Source organism: Littorina saxatilis, linkage group LG17 (assembly GCF_037325665.1).
Source record: "Littorina saxatilis isolate snail1 linkage group LG17, US_GU_Lsax_2.0, whole genome shotgun sequence".
Lineage (NCBI taxonomy): Eukaryota > Metazoa > Mollusca > Gastropoda > Littorinimorpha > Littorinidae > Littorina > Littorina saxatilis.
The window spans coordinates 2,237,822-2,244,822 of NC_090261.1; positions in this window are offsets into that span (position 1 = coordinate 2,237,822).

The following is a 7,001-nucleotide window of genomic DNA, read 5'->3' on the forward strand; positions in this document are numbered from 1 at the left end:
TGAATTGAGACTTCATGTCATCTCCAATCACCATACGACTTTTGAAAAATTATCTTTGTAAGGAATTTTACGCTGTTTATCCTTATTCAGATGGCGTGGGTTGTGTACGACCCATACTCTGCAAAGAGGCGGTAAAGAGTTTATTCCTGTTCGGATGGCGTGGGTCGTGTACGACCCATACTCTGCAAAGAGGCGGCAAAACGTTTATTCCTATTCGGATGGCGTGGGTCGTGTTCGACCCATACTTTTTACGTTGAATCCTTCTTTGCAAAGTATGGGTCGTACACGACCCACATCATCCGGACTTTGAAGTCCAAAGCGTGATCCGGTGAAGGCTAGTATAGGCTAAATATCCTTTCTTTTAAGATGCCCCAAAGACAGAATAAGGCTATTTAAAACGGTCGTGCACGCAATCTTCCCTTTTGGACGACTGCACGGAGACTATACAGCCACTGATCACTGAGAGCGCTGAAACAGTCAGCACTATGCACCTAGCGGTGTGCACTGACGTGCTAAGACAGCTGTGTTGTGTGCGCTCTGTCATGTCAGGAGAGTATGAGCAGGCCGCTTAGTACGGCTATCAAGCACACTACTCGACTCTAAGCAATTTTAGTTGTGCTAAAACACACTGTACGGATTTCACTTTTTCATAAAGATTATCCCGCATTGTTCGGTCGGTGAATGAGAGCTGGCCGTCCCAAAGATGCATATCTCGATGCTTGGCTGTGAATGAGAGCTGGCCGTCCCAAAGATGGATATCTCGATGCTTGGCTGTGAATGAGAGCTGGCCGTCCCAAAGATGCATATCTCGATGCTTGGCTGTGAATGAGAGCTGGCCGTCCCAAAGATGCATATCTCGATGCTTGGCTGTGAATGAGAGCTGGCCGTCCCAAAGATGCATATCTCGATGCTTGGCTGTGAATGAGAGCTGGCCGTCCCAAAGATGCATATCTCGATGCTTGGCTGTGAATGAGAGCTGGCCGTCCCAAAGATGCATATCTCGATGCTTGACTGTGAATGAGAGCTGGCCGTCCCAAAGATGCATATCTCGATGCTTGGCTGTGAATGAGAGCTGGCCGTCCCAAAGATGCATATCTCGATGCTTGGCTGTGAATGAGAGCTGGCCGTCCCAAAGATGCATATCTCGATGCTTGGCTGTGAATGAGAGCTGGCCGTCCCAAAGATGCATATCTCGATGCTTGGCTGTGAATGAGAGCTGGCCGTCCCAAAGATGCATATCTCGATGCTTGGCTGTGAATGAGAGCTGGCCGTCCCAAAGATGCATATCTCGATGCTTGGCTGTGAATGAGAGCTGGCCGTCCCAAAGATGCATATCTCGATGCTTGGCTGTGAATGAGAGCTGGCCGTCCCAAAGATGCATATCTCGATGCTTGGCTGCTTCCTGTACGCAGTGGCAGTGTTTTGCTGAATTAATTTTGAAAAGTGCCAACCATGTCAATGAGTGAAACAACTTTTCAGCAACAAATCTCATTTTGCTCAGATAGCAGGCAGGCAGTACATTGTGGCGTATGTTAAAGTAGAAGGGTGCTGGTGCAGGGCCGGACCAAATGAGTAGTAAGGGGGGGGGGGGTTCCTCCTTTTTTTGGGGGGCAAATCAGCAAAGTGGCATGCTCCCCCGGAAAATTTTTGAAAAACGGTTAAAATCTGTGCAATCTGGTGCATTCTGGGCCTTGTTTTGAGGGTTAAGAGCAGCATTGTGGGGGGGGGGGGGGTACCTTTTTCTCATCGGATTTCACATTGAATAAAATTTGTTAGAGACACACACAAAATTTATTTAAAAAAAAACAAAAAAACACACCAAAAAAAACCTCAAAGCAAGGTACATGCTTTTTCCAGGGGTGGGGTTCCGGAACCCCTGGAACCCACCCCCCCCCCCCCCCCCCCTGGGTCCGGCCCTGCTGGTGGCCAGTGCAGACAGTACAGATGAGATGTGGGGCGCATCCATCGGTCCACGCTCTCGCTCAGTGTCTCTTTGACAGGATGCCGGGATCATTACTACGCAGAGTAAAGGTCATGGCCCTAGAAGAAGCGGAGCTAAAAGCCCAAATCTATCAAAACAAGAATACAGAGTTACCTCCCATATGTTTTTCACTAATGTTTCTGAGAAAAGACGAAAGTGATTGCAGAATGGCCGATTCTTCCATCTCTCGACGAACAGATTCTCCACTGAGAGACTCAACCATTTCACCAAGCTGTTCATTGTTCCACCACCTTTGCCTACAGCCGTATAATTATGGCTGGACTCGGTCTTTTCATTGTCACAAAGGACACATCTACTTTTAACCGGTGTCCGCTCCGTAGCCATTTTGTTATGATCACGTGACAAAGTTGATTATCACGTGGCACTTTTGCCATATTTAGAGTTGTTTGCACAGTAATTACATCCGCGAAAGATAGCTCGCTTGAAAATGTCTTACATAACAATTCCTTTGTAATTTAAAAATTACACAACACCATGAAAAATCATTATCGACGATCGCAAATCAGTCTGCTTCTTCTTCTGCGTTCGTGGGCTGAAACTCCCGCGTACACTCGTGGTTTTTTTTTTGCACGAGTGGAATTTTACGTGTATGACCGTTTTTTTACCCCGCCATTTAGGCAGCCATACGCCGTTTTCGGAGGAAGCATGCTGGGTATTTTCGTGTTTCAATAACCCACCGAACTCCGACATGGATTACAGGATCTTTTTCGTGCGCACTTGGTCTTGTGCTTGCGTGTACACACGGGGGTGTTCGGACACCGAGGAGAGTCTGCACACAAAGTTGACTCTGAGAAATAAATCTCTCGCCGAACGTGGGGACGAACTCACGCTGACAGCGGCGGCCAACTGGATACAAATCCAGCGCGCTACCGACTGAGCTACATCCCCGCCCCTGCAATCTGCTTATATCAATAACACATTACGAAAAGCTCTAAGTATGTACACAAATCGATTTCTTCTCCAGAGAGAGAAAACAAAGGCATCATAATAATAATAATGAGGGCCCCAAAGGGTTTAAAATCGTGATCGTGATTGGCGATTTTTGACCTTTTTGTGACCGTGATTGCCGAAATTTCCATTTCTGTGATCGTGATGGGACTTTGCCCGTGATCCGTGATGACAAAAAAATCAAGTCTCGTGATCGTGATCGTCATTTGTTTTCGTGATCGTGATGGGCATTATTGAAAAGCATTTTATTTTCAACGTACATTTTTCACAGCTGTATCACTCTATGATCCTCTATTCGTCAAGGTGTTCGTGATCGTGAAAACAAAAATCAAGGTAACTGTGATCGTGAAAGCTAAAATTTCCCTTCCCGTGATCGTGATGATACCCCCCATTTGGGGCCCTCAATAATAATAATAAAGTGTATTTATATTGCGCCTATCCCTTTCAAAAAACAAAAATATTTGGCTCTAAGCGCATTACAACATGTGAAGGACTTGGTACAATCAAGTCTGACAAATACAACAGCACAATATACAGTCGGTCTCTTAGGTAAAAGCAGCTTCGACATTTAAACACTTCTACTAAAAGATCCTCTAACAATGCATACTGCTTTACAATATGCATTTATGTATAAATATAGTTAAAGAACATCGAGTTAATAGGAATTAAAAAAGGTTCTTATAATAAAACTATCTAGCGAACGACGAAGAAGAAGAAGAATAAAACTATCAATGTCAATGTATAACAAGTCATTCAACGTGTCAGGGATAAATGAGACCCGAAGGGAAGGAACTCATTTTACCCGAGTTCAGGATGATGTGGGGCGGTGTTCACGATCGTTTACACGAAAAGGACAGCATTTGAGAGAGTCGGCAAATTATAGGAGATTAAGCGACATATTTTGACTCATGTTGCACACCCTTCTACGTGTGTGAATTCACCACAGTGGCGGTAGCCTAACCTTAAGTAGCATGCACTTTGAAGATATTGGGTCTACAAGACTTCCCCAGGCCTTCGCTTACAAGAAAAAACAAACATTCTTGGAACACTATAGGGGTCTGTATTGCGCAAAATTTGAACGTGATCGCAACATCGTGCGACGACGTAATACGACACTGCACAGAAAAAAAGTCGGGCATCGCCGAAAAAAGATAGAAATACGCGGACAAGGTATGGGATACAATACTGCCTTCATACATTTTGTAAAACTCGGTGTCCATGGGTGCTCATCCGTAACGGAGTTTTCAATAACCAGCGGGTAACAAGAATAGGCAATGGGGGCTGGGACGCAGCATAGGGTCGTAGCGAGTAACAGGGGGGGGGGGGGGGGGGGGAGAAAGAGAGAAGAGTACACACAGACACTAGCGGGTGCAAACAGATCAATCTTTTGAACGCTATTCAATCCTAGCCCCCTGGCGCTCACAGCACAACGATGTAGTTTTTATCTCAATGTCTCATAAAACAAGGAGAATAAAAAGGAATGTCATGATTTGTATATCGTGCGTGCGTGCGTGTGTGCATTGTGCGTGTGTGTGTGCGTGTGTCTGTGTGTGCATTGTGCGTGTGTGTGTGTGTGTGTGTGTGTGTGTGTGTGTGCATTGTGCGTGTGTGTGTGTGTGTGTGTGTGTGTGTGTGTGCCCTATTCAAACAACGAGGCGAACATGAGTCATGTGGACCACTGACACACAATGAGCAGGGAGCAGCGTTGTGCACGTGTTGGACAGGACGTCGTGTGGACCACACATCAGTAGCACACAATGAACAAGGACCAGCGTTGTGCACGTGTTGGACAGGACGTCGTGTGGACCACACATCAGTAGCACACAATGAACAAGGACCAGCGTTGTGCACGTGTTGGACAGGACGTCGTGTGGACCACACATCAGTAGCACACAATGAACAAGGACCAGCGTTGTGCACGTGTTGGACAGGACGTCATGTGGACCACTGACACACAATGAGCAGGGAGCAGCGTTGTGCACGTGTTGGACAGGACGTCGTGTGGACCACACATCAGTAGCACACAATGAACAAGGACCAGCGTTGTGCACGTGTTGGACAGGACGCCGTGTGGACCACACACAATGAACGAGGAGCAGCGTTGTGCACGTGTTGGACAGGACAGGACGTCATGTGGACCACACACAATGAACGAGGAGCAGCGTTGTGCACGTGTTGGACAGGACGTCATGTGGACCACACACAGCACACAATGAGCAAAGTGCAGCGTTTTCACTGTGACGCATATCGTCGTTTGCCTCAACTGGATTTGCGCAACTCATTCACAACCCATAAAAATCCCGACACAGTACTAGTTACCTCCGAACATCGTCTATTACCCGTAAAGTACCCTGCAAACTTGCCCCACTTTTCCCCTGTTCTTCCCTCTCTATATCCTTATCGTGGTCCGCTGCACGCATCTACCTGACGTCTGCACAGGCCGTAGGTTTATCGACAAAGAGTTGAAAATGATGATCATGATACATAATCGCAACTCGTGGCTTACTTCCTACATTGATGTTTAGGGGAGTAAAGTACACGTAAGTGGGGCGACAGTCTACGCGGCAGTCGTTCGGTTCACAACTGTGAACACGGACGATTACTTAAAGGCACAGTAAGCCTCCCGTAAACCATCACAGATACGGTCAGGCTTTTACACACAGTACAAACACCCTTTCATTTAAACACTCACCGATTGAGAACATCCTAGGTGCCCTCAGTAAAGAGCGAACAATTTTCAAAGAATTTATTTTTGCGTGGTTTATCTTACCCCTGAGCCATCGTGAACCCGTATGATCCAGTTTCCCCTTTTCACAATGTAGTCGTCAGTTAGTCATTTGAATGCGACTCGATGTGAGCTTATCTACAATAGCACGTTTTTATGCACGAAACAAACGGCTGTGCTTCACAAGAACTCTAGCGATGGCTTTTGACTGTTGAGAGGAACGGCGATATGCATAAACCGTCGTCTGCTACGACCCTTGCGTGACCCTGCTTCCGGGCTTTTCTTTTTTCAAACTTTCACAACTTCGAATTGTACTGATCTTGTCTTGATGAAAAAAGAATTCTTTTATGATTAAAGAATGTTTGTGTAACAAGCTGTCAATTTATTATTTAGATTTTAAAAGTTAGGTCTAGCGCAAAAACGCACCACGGTCCAAAAAACATTTTGATAATCATCGATCCACGGCTATGGCCAGTTTACATCGATAGAATGAGACCCGAAGGGAAGTAACTCATTTTTGACCTCAGTTCAGGATGGGTCCAAAAAGTGTTCGAGACAATCTGCAAAATTAATTCTTTAAAAATTGCTCGCTCTTTACGTAGGGCACCTAGGATGTTCCCGTTTGGTGAGCGTTCAAATGGAAGGGTGTTTGTACTGTGTGTAAAAACCTGACAGTATCTGTGATGGTTTACGGGAGGCTTACTGTCCGGGCGTGATTTCCGGTATTGAATGATATTCATAACAGCCGTCCAGCACCAAAACGAGGCGCCATTGTTGTAGAGGAACAAGTCCACGAAAATAAATTCTTTGAAAATTTCTCACGCTCGACAGAAAGCAGCCAGGATGTTCCCGTTCGGTGAGCGTTCAAATGGAAGTAGACGCTCGGGGATCTCTGTGATGGTTTACGGGAGGCTTACTGTGCCTTTAACGGCTGTAATACTGTATGGAAAGTGACACAGCAAAAATTAAAAATAGAACGCGTCATATGTAACACTAAGTAAACAGTCACGACATCGATTTTTGTTCAACTGACTGCAGACAGATGAGGGGAAAGATAGAAAGCGAGCCGGTGTCACGAACTGAAACCTCTGCTCAACAATCCTTCTCATTGCGGTCAATGCGTATGCGCCAATCTTGGACTTAAAAAATGCGACCCTTTGACCGAACGAACCGTGGGTTAGGATTAGGGTATGGGTTAGGGTAAGGGTAAGGGTTAGGGTTAGGGTTAGGTTGTTCACGACCCGTGATTAATCTCCTCATGTTAGCGCATGCGTATTGACCGCAATGAGAAGGATTGTTCAGGCAGAGTTCTCAGTTCGTGAAGGT